The sequence below is a fragment of the Pelodiscus sinensis genome, chromosome 1 (genome assembly GCF_052426305.1).
Source record: "Pelodiscus sinensis isolate ZL-2025 chromosome 1, ASM5242630v1, whole genome shotgun sequence".
NCBI lineage: Eukaryota > Metazoa > Chordata > Testudines > Trionychidae > Pelodiscus > Pelodiscus sinensis.
In genome coordinates this window covers 157143384-157157853 of record NC_143052.1, presented here as the reverse complement: position 1 = coordinate 157157853, position 14470 = coordinate 157143384, and positions in this window count along the sequence as shown.

The window sequence follows — 14470 nt, the reverse complement described above, 5'->3', positions numbered from 1 at the left end:
ACTTAATGAACTGCCATTTTAGCCCAAGGAGCTTTTGTGCAAAAAGGAGCCATCTACATGGCTCCTTTTTGCACAAAACCCCCCTCTTGCACAAAAGCCTTTCTGCCACTTTTTTTCAGAAAGAACAGCTCTTGTGCAAGAGGAGGGGTTTGCATAAAAAGGAGCCATGTAGACGGCTCAGTTTTGCGCAAAAATGAGCCATGTTGATGGCTCCTTTTTGCACAAAAGCCCCTTGTGCAAAAATAGCAGCTCATTAAGTATGCAAATGAGGCATGGTGATATTCACCGCTTTGCCTCATTTGCATATTCGCTTGCACAAGAGGGGACAGTCTAGATGTAGCCTAGGCATTTGTCTAACTTGCTCTTAAAAATCTCCACTTATGGAGATTCCACAACTTCCCTGGGCAATTTATTCCAGTGCTTAACTACCTGACAGAGAGGAAGATTTTTCCTAACGTCTAACCTACCCCACCCTTGCTGCAATTTCACTCCGTTGTTTCTTGTCTTATCTACAGAGATAAGAGAGAACCATTTTATGTACTGGAAAATTGTTATGACCCTCTCAGTCTTCTCTTCTGCAGATTAAATAAACCCATTTTTTTCCCAGTCTTCCCTCATAGGTCATGTCTTCCAGATCTTTGATCATTTTTTGTAGTTCTTCTCTGAACTTTCTCCTATTTGTCCACATCTTCCCTGAAATGTGGTGCCCAGAACTGGACACAATACTCTAGTTGAGCCCTAATCAGCATGAGCTAGCATGGAAGAATTACTTCTCATGTCTTGCTTACAACACTTCTGATAATACTGTAACATTGTTGACTCATATTTAACTTGTGGTCCACTATGACCTCCACGCCTTTTTCTGCAAAACTCCTTCCTAGGCTGTCATTTCCCATTTTGTATGTGAATAACAGATTGTTCCTTCCTAATTGGAATATTTTGCATTTGTCCAAAATGAAAGTTATCCTATTCACTTCAGACCATTACAGTTTGTCTAGATCATTTTGAATTTTAACCCTATCTTCCAAAGCATTTGCAATGCCTCCCAGATTGGTAACAGCCACAAGAATTATAAGTGTGCTCTCTTCTACACCATTGATGAAGATACTGAACAGACCCAAAGCAGGACACTATTCAATATTCTCTTTCAGCATGACTGGCCCACTGATAACCATTCTCTAGGAATAGATTTCTGACCAGTTATGCTCTGACTATACTAAACTATACAATACACCAGTTATAGTAGCTACATCTAGGTTGTATTTCCCGTTGGTTCATGAGAAGGTCATGGAAGGCAATATCGAAAGCCTTACTAAAGTTAAGATATACCAAATCTACCACTTCCCCCATTCACAAAGTTTGTTACCCTGTCAAAGAAAGCTATTTGGCTGGTCTTACTCAATTTGTTCTTGACTAATCCATGATGTCGGTCACTTATCTTATTATCTTCTAGGTGTCTGAAAATTGACTGCTTAATTATTTGCTGCTTACTATTGGCAAGGCAGAAGCTGAAACCAATGAGAGGGTTGTGTTTTAGAGGTATTGAGAAGCTAAAAAGGGGACTGACAGGAAAGGAAGAAAGGCAATAGAGAGATAAAGAGGTAAGAAACTGCAGTGTCTGAGGAAAGAAAGGGGAGGAACACAAAAGGAGAGTGGCAAGAAAAGGAAACATAGAATTTATTACAGAAAAATCCACATTTTCTTCCATAAAACAGGCACTTTTTAGCATTTCAGCCAACGATTCAAGTAGGGATCCCTTTATGAGATTCACTGGAGCCTGAACTACAGCGCTGTTTTCATCACATCGAATCAACACACATGGATGTTAACATTTATTGCATTGTGAGTTCACTGCCTGGAAATTGTCGCAGGCATATGCCTCACAGGGGGTGTTGGGTTTATGCCGTACCAACGGCAGCAAAGATCCAGCTCAGTTGCTTTGTCCTATTAAGCTGCAGGTAGTGAAATAACATGCATATCACAATTAAGAGACATTATTGTCTATCCCTCTGGCAATTAGCAGCGTCAATCCCAGCATCGAGCACTACGAGTATAGAGCAGGATTTCATCTCACAAAGCAATGAGTATCGCATCCAGCCTCTCTAGCACCAGACCAAGCCCATTGAAATCATCCGAACAAACAGCTGAAAGTGTTTGGTTGGTTTTTAAAGGAGAGGAGGGCGCCTTTTGAAAATTCAAATTCAATGATAAAGGCTCAGATTCTGATTTCACACAAAGTATAAATTGAGACTAATGCCACTGAAGACATTAGGCTGTATGTGAAATCAGGCTGTGTGGGAGAGGGATAGCTCAGTGGTTTGAGCATTGACCTGCTAAACCTGGGGTTGTGAGTTCAATCCTTGTGGAGGCCATTTGGGGCAAAAATTCATCAGGGTGGTACTTGGTCCTGCTGTGTAGGCAGGGGACGGGACTCAATGACCTTTCAAGGTCCCTTCCAGTTCTAGGAGATAGGCAATCTCCATTATTTTATTTTTTTTAAAAAGCCCCAGAAAAGAATAGCTGAAAGGCAATGTACTAGATTTTTTACATGTATGATTTACAGTAACTACAAAACTAAACTATATTCATGCCATACAAAAGAACAAACGCAGGAAATACAAAAAAGTTAATGTTCCTATAGCAACAACTCCAAGGCAACATTGTTGAGAAGTAGAATTTTCTATTCCTATTTACCGGAAGGCCTCAATCCCCCAAAGATTTTTGCCCATGTTTAATCTTTATATGCCAGAATAGTCCCACTGAAGTCAGTTCTCTGGATACCTACATTGTACTACAAAAAGTGCAAAATATTGATAAATGTGATTGTGACATACTATGGACTTCCATATTCCTCTAGTGGATGGCTGCTTTTATCTGTGGTACATTTTATCTGTTGGATGTCCTTCAACACCTGCCCTGAAAAGACAAGGTCAGGACAATATCTCTACTACAGAAGCAAAGAGAAGGTTTACTTGTCCATTCATGAAAGACATGAACTCAGAGCAACAATTCTAAAGGTCATAACAGAGATCTCCTAAAAAACTCTCCAAGGGAATACAAAACAACAGCATTAGTGAAAGTACCCATAAGAGCACATAGTTGGTTTATATAGTATAACTGGTCAAAAACTCCCATGGAACATTTCTCAAGAGCTATGTCTACACTATAGTCTTTTCTGCAAAAAAATATGCAAATGAGGCAAAGAGTGGAATAGCGTGGTACCTCATTTGCATAATTAATGAGGCTCCATTTTTGCACAAGAGGCTTTTGTGCAACAAGGAGCTATCTATACAGAAATGCGGAAGAATGGCTCTTGTGCAAGAGGGGGGTTTTGTGCAAAAAGGAGCTGTGTAGATGGCTCCTTTTTGCACAAAAGCCTCTTGCACAAAAACGGAGCCTCATTAATTATGCAAATGAGGTGTGGCGACATTCCACGCTTTGCCTCATTTGCATATGTTTGTGAGGAAAAGAAGGGCAGTGTAGACATAGCCCTGGTTTCCTTCCACCCAGCTCCCTGATAATCCAGCTAGTGGACTGTCAGGGAACCAAGAGTCTGGAAGCCATTTCTTATGCACCCAAAATTCCTAGCAGCTAACCTGACAAGCTGCAGGGGAATGGGCTACCTGGCTCACCATCAGTCCACCAGGCAGTCAGAGGGAAGGCCTCCCAGCAACTCCCAAGGTTCTGGAACAGCCAGGACTTCCTAGCCCAGCTGTCTTACAAAGCTCCAGGAGGGAAGATGGAATGATTCCATAATTATGGGGCAGCACGCCAGGCAGACTGAGCCCGAGCAGGGACCCACAGGGCTTTCCTGGAACCATAACTCCAGGTCCACCCACCACTTGAACTGCTCCAGAGCCAGGACTCCATTCCCTTTCATGGAGCATTTTGAAATTGGGACACAGTAAGGTTTCAAAATATCAAAATCCACTGCAAAGTGGAATTACCTTTCTTCCCCAGCATGGCTGTGTAGAAAGAGAATGTTTTGGGGATGGCATCTAACAGGTACATGCCTTTACTGAGGCACAATATCCGGAAGTAAAGGCCACGCTGCTGAGTTCTGGACATACACCCCAAGTTCTGACTGTAGAAACTCTCATCCTGAAAGCAGCTGAAAGGGGAGATTAAAGGGCTCTGTACAAGAATCATTTCAGACATTTAGTCCAGAAAATGACGTTTGCGTTCCTTAGGTCATACTCCTCCTGACCAGCGGGGAAGCCAAGCATTTAGCATCTGTATTGATTTCCAGCAGTGAGAACTGTGCTTCTTCCAGGAGGAGGAAGTGTCTGGGTATGTCTACACTACAGAGTTTTGTCAGAAAAACAGCTGACAAAACTTGAGGAACATCCACACTGCAATTGCATTCTTCCGCAAGAAAATTGAAAGAATAGAGGGGTTTTTCCGACATTGGTAATCCTCATTCTCTGAGGAAGAAGCCTTTTTCTGAAAGAGCTCTTTCACAAAAAGGCATGTGTGGCTGTGGAGGAGGGAGTTCTTTCGAAAGAAGAGGAAAGAGGAAAAAGCACAGGTGCCCTGGTGGCCACTCCGTCCAAAGTAATCACAGCTTACATACAAGAGAGTACCTATTCAGTCTGGATGCTCTCTTTCGAAAAAAGCAAATTGCTTTTTCAATGCACTTTTGCAGTTTGGATACTCTCTTTTGGAATAAGTTTTTCTGAAAGATCTCTTCCAAAAAAAGCTTCTTCCAAAAGAAGCCTGTAGTCTAGATGTAGTCTCTGTGTAAGAGTAAGTCAGACTATAACATTTCTGGGATTGTGGCAGTCAAAAAGGATTAAAAAGGCACTCGAGAGAGAGTTAAAGGCTTCAGAGTTCCTTCCATTCTGCTTTGATCAGGGAGGGAGACCCACAAAGAAGCTCAGAGCTGATAGCCACATTTCAAATATACATAAGCTCCCTTGTGCTTACCAATAGGGGCAGCCTCCAGTTTCTCTCCTTTGCTGTGGGAAGAGGTGCCAATGGTATGGGGAGCACATACCAGCTCTGCTTCCACTGAACGGCATGCCAAAGTGTGTAAGCTAATCCCTGCTGGTATAGAAGTAGGCCCCAGTTTCTATCTCTCTGGAAAAGGGTGGGCATAAGATGAGCATCTGAGGGAGCATCACTTGGCCTTGTTTGGTAGGTGTTTGCTTAGCCAGCCTGCAATTTTTAGTGTGGGTTAGGACTGAAATGTTTTCTATCCTGGGCTGCAAAACAGGGCCAGCCCTGCATCTTTCCCTTCAAAACATATCAATAGTCCCCTCAGAAAAATAATTTTGCCCCTGCCACCAAAGCAAATAATTCTGCCTCTGCACCTGGCTCTCCCCATATGCATTATTTATTAGTTCCTCTGTCACTGCTTCCCTCCTATGTTCCTACTTGCAGAGCCTCAACCACTGCCATTAAGAGCTGTTGGCTTCTTGGATAAGTTCATCTTCACAACACGAGCATGACTTACTATTATCAGGTTTCCCATTTTAAGGCCAAAAATGTCAGATGCGTCCACTTATCCTGTGTGTTCCGTGTGAAACACCTAGGCCTTGATTTTCCACAAAAAGTAATCTGTTCAAACAACAGTTCCAAGTGATTTTAAGTACATCTGTGACAGCTGAGCACTTCTATAAAAGTTGGACCCAAATATCTCACACTGGGCATCGTATAATAAGGGATAACCAGCTAGTAACCAGCTGTGAACGGTTTGGTTTAAGAGTACGTTTACCATTCGTGGCAGAGGCTGAGAAAGAGTCCAGTCCTCCAGAGAGCATTCAGCTGTCTTAACCACGAGACTGCCCTGTCTCTCAACCAAGCATTCGGGTGCTGGGAAGCTTAAGGTAGATAGGAAGCCACTTTGAGATCCTCTGATGAAAAGTGGTAAGGAAATACAGTGTGTTAATATAAAGTTCGAGCCCCTACCTCAAAAGAAAATATACGTTACACATGAAAGCTCGTGATTCTATACATTTTTGTTAGTCTCTAAGGGTAAGTCTACACTGCCACCCTAGTTTGAACTAGGGTGGCTAATGTAGGCATTCGAATTTGCAAATGAAGCCCGGGATTTAAATATCCCAGGCTTCATTTGCATCTTACCGGGCGCCGCCATTTTTAAATCCCCCTTAGTGCGGACTCCGTGCCCGCGGCTACACGCGGCACGGAGTAGGTAGTTCGAATTAGGCTCTCTAATTCAAACTACCGGTACACCTCTTTCCACGAGGAGTAACGGTAGTTCGAATTAGAGAGCCTAATTCGAACTACCTACTCCGTGCCGCGTGTAGCCGCGGGCACGGAGTCCGCACTAAGGGGGATTTAAAAATGGTGGCGCCCGGCAAGATGCAAATGAAGCCCGGGATATTTAAATCCTGGCCTTCATTTGCAACTTCGAATGCCTACATTAGCCACCCTAGTTTGAATGAGGGTGGCAGTGTAGACATACCCTAAGGTACTAGAGGACTACTCTGTGTTTTTAAAGTTGCAGACTAATATGGCTGCTTCTCTGTTCTCAAGGGGTTAAACTACAGACAAAGCTGCTATTGAGACAATTCTATGCTTTAGAGCTGTTTTCTACTTGCACCAGTACATTCTCCACAATAGTATCACTCTGATTCAGGCTGCAACCACAAGTTTGGACAAGTGGAAATATACATTTGTCTTCATTTAGCAAACTTAACTTAATGAAAGGCTCTCAGCCCCAGCAGCATTCGATGTTTAACCAATCAATATACCAATACCAGTCTCTGCTAATGCTGATAATCAGTTCTCAGCATTTCTTGCCATTTTCAAAACTCTGCAAAAACAGTAAGGCACATCCTGAGGTGCAGTTGATCTGCTTCAAGGGGCAGGCTGCTTAGATTTCACTTTTGCATGCCTCTGAGCCTGCTGCAGCCTCCCTGTGAGGTTGGTCTCCCTGATACAGACAGCCTGGGTGGCTCCTCTATCGCATCCCAGCCACAAACTGCCTCAATAGGCTAAAGCCATGGTCAAGAGTGGTCAGGGAGCGGCATTATAATTTAGCAGCTGATCCAGCATTCACTGAAGTCAGAGGATAATGGCTCCCGTTCATTTGGCAAGGAATTAACTTTTGTAACTCAGCTGCCCAGCTGAGTCTTTTCTCCACAATCCGGCTCACTGGGCCACCCAGTTGTTTAGTTAAACAAATTCCTTCTCAGTTCAGTATTTGATGGACTTCCCAGAAAACGTATGTCTGCTCCCTGAAGCAGGACCATGCAAACAGATGCTACTGCCTGCTCGGAATTATAAGCCTGACAGCATGACAACAGGCATAAGAACAACAATTTGTTTTCAAATGAAGAGGCATGGGACCAAATACATACTCTTATCTACCCAGGGAAAAACACATGCAACAATCAGATGGAGGGGTAGTGGATGTCATGCAGTTTCTTAACAGTGAGAGGACATAGCTCTGTACTGCATTGATGTGAGTGTCATATGTGCGATGCACATGCTATATTCATGGGGATCTCCTCTGGCCTAACCTTTCTGAAACAAAACGGTTTCATTTATTTGAAAAATATGAAAATTACAAAGAAACAACCTCAGAGAACTGCTTTTAGGCATCAATAAAACTAGCCCAAATTATATGCAGAGATGCTACATGCGGCTTCTGGTATTCAGGCACAAAAAGCCATCTTGGTCACAGAGTGTTTGCCACACTAAAACCACATAAGAATGTAAAAATAGCCATATGTATCCCTCCATGAAGTTATCTGATTCTTTTTTAACCCAGTTATACTTTTGTCCTTCACAAAATCCCCTAGCAATGAGTTCCACAGATGGAGCGTGCGTCATGTGAAGAAGTACTTCCCTCTTACGTTTTTAACCTTTTACCTATTGATTTTACTGAGTAACCCCTGGTTCTTGTGTTACGTAAAGGGGCAAATAACACTTCCTTATTCATTTTTCCCCACACCTGTCATGATTTTATAGACCTCTAGCCTATTCTCTGCCCACTCCTTGGCTGTCTTTTCTAAAGTGAAGCATTTCTGTCTTTTTAATCTCTCGAGTGGAAGCTGTTCAATACTCCAATCATTTCTTTTTCCCTTCTCTGCACCTTTCCCAATTCTAATGTATCTTTTAACCTGGATGACCTAAGTCTTTTTTTTAAACATTCCTGATTTCTACTAATTAATTTGTAAACACAGCTGGTTATTGTAACTCTGGACCGGTCTGTGAAGTCATCTAAACCACTTTATTAGGTCCAGAATTCAGTGTCTCACCGTCTACACCTCATCTGTCCCAAATTCTTCTACTCTACCAAGTCTGAAGCCTGTGTCTTCAGTCTCGTAACATGGATTTGGAGGGAACGAGAGAATGCATCCAGAACTAGGCTGTTTGTTCATAGAGGGAGACAGCAGAACAGTGGATATAGGTTTTCTATTAAATCAGAAGGTGGTTTATGTAAAAAGCCAGAGGCCAGGGGCTACTAAGAAAAAGCTTCACCCTAATTTATCACAAAGCAGTATATGCCTCATACCAGGTTGCCCTAAAGTATGCCATTTGCATTTCAACCTGTGCCTAGGACCCAGAGGTCCTCTGCAGCTGTAAATCTGTAGCTATATACTGATCAAGCCCTATTCATAAAGCATTCACCATATGGCGCAGATGAATAGCATTCATCCAGTGTCGTTTCATGAGCTGTTCTATTTGTGGAGAGCAGTTCCTAATCACTCAAACAGCATCCTTTAAAAACTCATACTGGAGCATACAGTACAAGATTTCATGGATGACTGGCAAATCGTCTACTTGTGGCACAAAGTCACAGAAGTTTTTGGAGTGCCACACCCTTTCACAAATAGCAGCCCTTATTCAAATAAAGAGTATGACCCCATAAGGTCTAGTATATCAAACAGGGGGAATTTAGTCACATACCTTTGTAGATTTGTTTTTCTCCAACAAAAATTATCATCTATGCTCTGAAGGCACTTGGAAAGATTTCAAGATTTACTTACATAAGGAGTGCCAGGAATCTGCACGATCATTTGCATGCAACACTGAGAACTTTCCATGCTTTAATATTGTGCTCTTCTATCCTGTTTGCCCTTTAGATAACTTATAGGCTAGAGCATCACCTAATCATTTTAGTATCTATGGTACCTGCTTGTGGAATACACTGGTGCACTAACGATACCAAAAGGCAGCCATCAGAAACATTGCCTTCCCAACCAAGAGGGAAATGTGTTATACCCTGAACTTTCCTTATCCAGGAGCTAGTTGCCAAAAAAAACTGAAATACATTAGCAGCTGGGATGGGTTAACTCCAGCTGGTTATGCTATTCATTTCTTCCAAATTAGGGGGCCAAAAGTACTCACAATTCTCCATAGCTTTATTAAGTTCCCTTGGACCTACGCCAATCCTCAGAATCTTCTGTGGTTATTCTACCAACCACTAATCAATTGGCTCACTGGCTTTATAGCTTTTTAAGCTTACCAGCTTGTCTGCTGGACTTAGGATCCACAGGAGTATTGGAATAGCTGGAGTTATCCTGAGGGTCTACAGAAATATCATGCACAGCCTTTATACAACCAGTTTTATTAGCACCGCTAAACATTTTTCTAGTTTATTATTTTCACTTAAAAGCCAGGAGAAGCCCATTATGTGTGTGAGAGAAAAGGCTGAGTTTTCACACCCAGAAAAAGTCACAAAATCAGATGACCTTGTGATTTTTCTAATTTATACCTGCGGCAGACCCTGCAGTTACTGGTATCAGTGGAGTAGCCATGTTAGTCTGAATCTGCAAAAGTGACTAGGAGTCCTGTGGCACCTTATAGACTAACAGATTTATTGGAGCATAAGCTTTTGTGGGCAAAAACCCACTTGGTCAGATGCATGTAGTGGAAATTCCAGAGGCAGGTATAAATATACCGTAATTTGGCAAATATACCCCGCGTTTTTTTCTATTTCTGTAAAAAAAATCTTGCATACCCCATGCATGAGTATAACCCGCAGAGTATACAAGACTGTGCTGGGGGTATATTTATGGTGCAGGGGGGTTAGGCTCCCAGCCCATGACAGAACAATGCGGGGAAACTTACAAGCAGCTGGGAATGCTCCGGAGCTGGGGCAGAGGCATCCCCAACAGAGACGCAAGGCGGGAGGCTTCGAGCCTAGGCTGACAAAGGGAAGGAGCCCAGAGCAGGCGGCCCCGCCGCCCTGAACCATGCCCCAGCCCAGGAGCAACAAGCGAGCCCGCAGCGGGTCCAGCGTGCGGCGGCAGTGGCTGCAGGCAGGGGAGGGCGCCTCTCTGGATCGTACAGGAGCAACGAGCACCATGCCCTGGCCCCGTTTCTGTGAGCTGTGGCCGCCTGCAGACTCCCGCCACTGCTGCTGGCCGCTGAGCCCTGCTCCCGCAACTTGCTCCGGGCTCCTTCCCTTTGTCAGCCCAGGCTGGGAGCCTCCCTCCTTGTGCCTCTTCTGGGGATGCCTCTGTCCCAGCTCCGGAGTGTTCCCGGCTGCTGCGTCCCTTGTAAGTTTCCCCGTGTTCTTTGGTCTTGGGCTGGGATAACCCCAGCTTGGCAAAATTAGTGAAAGGGGCAGGGGAAGAGGATCCTCTGCTATTTCAGTTAAAAAAAAAAAACCCTATATAACTCGTGCACAACTATAGCCTGTGGTGGGGGGGTTGTGCGGGGTTTGTAAAAATAAATATAACCCACTGCTAAATTATGGTACTCTGTATACTGTACACAGTCTTGGAGTAGGTCCATATGAGGTGGGGAAGCCAAAGTGGTGTGTGCGCATGCGCGCACGCCCGCACATCTCTGGAATTTCCACTACCTGCATCTGATAAAGTGGGTCTTTGCCCACGAAAGCTTATGCTCCAGTAAATCTGTTTGTCTATAAGGTGCCACAGGACTCCTCGTCATTTTTGCAATACTGGGGGTATCTCTCCATTCTGTGTCACTCATATTCCCTTCAGGCAGGCCAGCATTAGGACATTCTAACTGGAATTTACTTTCCTCTGCCCTTGCTATGTAACATGAGTCCTAGCTCATGCTATAGCTCCACTCATCACTTTGGCTTCCCCACCCCATATGGGCCCACTCCAAGGCTGTGTCAACACTACAAAGAAAAGTTGGGAAAAGGTACGCAAATTGCGAAGTGCAATTTGAGTATCGTTTTCCGCTTTTCTTCCGAGAGAGGCTTTTCCAACATTTGGCCCATCAAATGTCGGAAAAAAACCCTCTTTCAGAACATCCCTTCTTCCTCGTGAAACAAGGTTTACTGAAAAATGCATCTGCTTTTCCAAAAAAAATTTCAGAAAGCAAACGTGTTCCTTGGATATGGCAGAGCTTTTCCGGGATATCAAAGGTATCCCGGAAAAGCTCTGTAGTCTAGACATATCCCTAGAATAAAGAGTGGGGAGGGCATCAAGAGGCACAGAAACCATGAAAAGCCAGGAATAATTGAAAGAAAAGGAATGGCTGGAGTGGCTTTTTGGAGGCTATACTCCAGGCCTAGGCAGAGATGTGGGCAAGCCCAACCTTAAACTGCACCATCATAAGCAAAATCCCCCACCCTGGAAACCCAGATTACACTCTTCAAGGCAGAACAGAGTGATTATTTGATCCTATGTAAATTCCCAGTGTTTTTGAAAAATTCCTTGAATACATCTTATAGAAACAAACTTTAAAGGCTTGCTTTACTGGCTTTGTGTAATTGTGTACCTTGTGGTACATCTCTGAAGCACTTCTACTAAGGTTACCAATACCACTGCTTGATGCTCTCAGTGTTAAAGGTTATACAGTATATATTTTAAGAACATTGCTTTCATAAGCAATTAGAACTTGAGGATACATCAGTGCGACTTGTCCCTTCTGGTTATTTTTATCTCTGATGGACAAGCGTGCTGGGATCATTTGACACATTGGTGTGCAAACTAAACAAAATCATCCAAAGCCAGATCATTTCATTGCAATTCTGTTTTTGCATTGATATCTATCACTTGCCACTTGTAGATCACAAAGTGCTTCTCAAATAGAGTAGGTAATATCTCTTTTGACAGATCAAGAAACTGAGGCACAAAGTAGATAAGTGCTTTGCCCATCAATAGGATCTTCAATAACAGAATCCATCCCAGCCTGGTACTTAAGTCCTAGGGGCTTGATCACATCCCCACTGGCATGCATGGTGTAGTCTTTAGAACAGAATCCATTTTTCACTCACTTAACAGAACATACCACACGGTTAAATAGTCAGGGTGTCAAGGGGAAGGGAAGTTAAATCTGATACTGGAAACTAACTTGTCATCTACAAAGCAGAACAACTGAGTTGTAAGATTGCAGTAGCACAATACCCAAGCTGCCAGCAGGATCAGTGGGGGGGGAAGGGGGGCTCCTTTGTTAACTCTTATAAATTATGTCAGTTTACAATAGTTCCCTTACGGTACTATTCCCTTCAAGAGTTGAGACCGATACAAAGATAAAACACATGTACTGACCTGATAACAGTTTATGCTTTGAATTTTTTTTAACGACTACTGTTTTTCAGTGGTGTCACCCAAATCATAAGAGAATGCTTAAAGGACTGAAAAATATGCCTTTTGCTGAAAGATTCCAGAAGATCAATCTATTTAGTGGATATAAGAAAAAAAGATTAAAGGGTAACTTGATCGCAGTTTATAAAAAACCTACATGGTGAACAGAAATCTAATAAAGGGCAAGTCTACACTAGGAAATTATTTCAAAATAATAACTCCCAAAATAACTATTTTAAAATAAGATTATTCCCCATGGAATGCAGGAGTTATTATTTCAAAATAAGCAGCCACCTGTTTCAAAATAACAGGCTTGGTAGTGTGGACACTCTGCATGTTATTTCAAAATAACTCCCTACTGTACAGTAGGGCAGAGGGTTCTTCAGTCCACCAGACAAAGGCATAACACAATCCATGGCTGAAAATTTAAACAAGACAAATTCAGACTAGAAATAAGGTATACATTTTTCACACTGAGGGTAATCAACTATTGGAACAATTTACTATTGGAATCCAATTTAACCATTGGATTTTCCATTGCTACCCATCTTTAAATGAAGACTGGATAATGTTGATAAGATATGTTCTTCAACCACAACCATTTGATTCAATGCAGGAATTAATTCATAGAGCTCCTGTGGCCTAAGTTATACAGGAAGACTGATTAGATGATCACAGTTGTTTCTTCTGGCCTTAAAAAAATAAATCTATTGATCATGACATGGGTGGTGGGTATAAGACACAGGGGAAGATGATGCCTTCAAGAACTGCCAATCCAGTCCTGCCCACAATCCACCACCAACCCCCACTCTCCTTCAGTGAGTCTCCCCCCTAGGACTGTCTGGGATTCACAGCATCATAGAATCCTAGGGCTGGAAGACACCTCAGGAGGTCATCAAGTCCAGCCCCCTGCCCAAAGCAGAACCAACCCTAACTAAATCATCCCAGTCAGGGCTTTGTCAAGCCGGGACTTAAAACATCTAGGGATGGAAATTCTACCACCTCCCTAGGTCACCCATCCTAGTGCTTCACCACTCTCCTAGAGAAATAGTTTTTCCTAATATCCAACCTGGACCTCCCCCACTGTAACTTGAGACCATTGCTCCTTGTTCTGCCATCTGGCACTCCTGAGAACAGCCTCTCTCCTTCCTTTTTGGAGCCTCCCTTCAGGAAATTAAAGGCTGCCATAAATTTCCCCTCACTCTTCTCTTCTGTAGACTAAATAAGCCCAAATCCCTCAGTCTCTCCTCATAGGTCATGTGCTCCAGCTCCCTAATCATTTTGGTTGCCCTCCACTGGACCCTCTCCAATGCGTCCACATCCTTCTATAGTGGGGGGCCCAGAATTAGACACAATACTCCAGATATGGCCTCACCAGTACTGAATAAAGGGGAATAATCACGTCTCTAGATCTGCTGGCAATGCTCCTCCTAATGCTACCTAATATGTCATTAGCCTTCTTGGCTACAAGGGCACACTGTTGACTCATATCCAGCTTCTCATCCACTGTAATCCCCGGGTCCTTTTTTGCTGAATTGCTACTTAGCCAGTTGGTCCCCAGCCTGTAACAGTGCTTGGGATTCTTCCATCCCAAGTGCAGGACTCAACATTTGTCCTCGTTGAGGACAATGATGTGGCTGTGCTGCCAGCTCTCTGGAGGGCTGGGGAGATTAGGGCCAGGCATCACCTACCCTCCCATTCCCCCATGCTTTAGTTGGGGCCAGGTAAGGAGGATATTGTGTACTGCCCACTCTTCCTCCCATGCTCCCAGGCTGGGAGGTGGGGAAGGCTGGGGTTGTGTACCACCCACTGGGGAAGAGGTGGCCTATACCTACAATGGGGGTGCCTTTAGCTCCCACAGAGTCTGGGGAGCAAGGGCAGGGCAAAACAGGTGTGGCTGGGATCTTGCCTTCCCTAGTCCTAGACTTAACCGCTGCCCATGAGTCATGATAAGCCTTTAAATCTGCATCTCTCTCATTTCTTGGTGC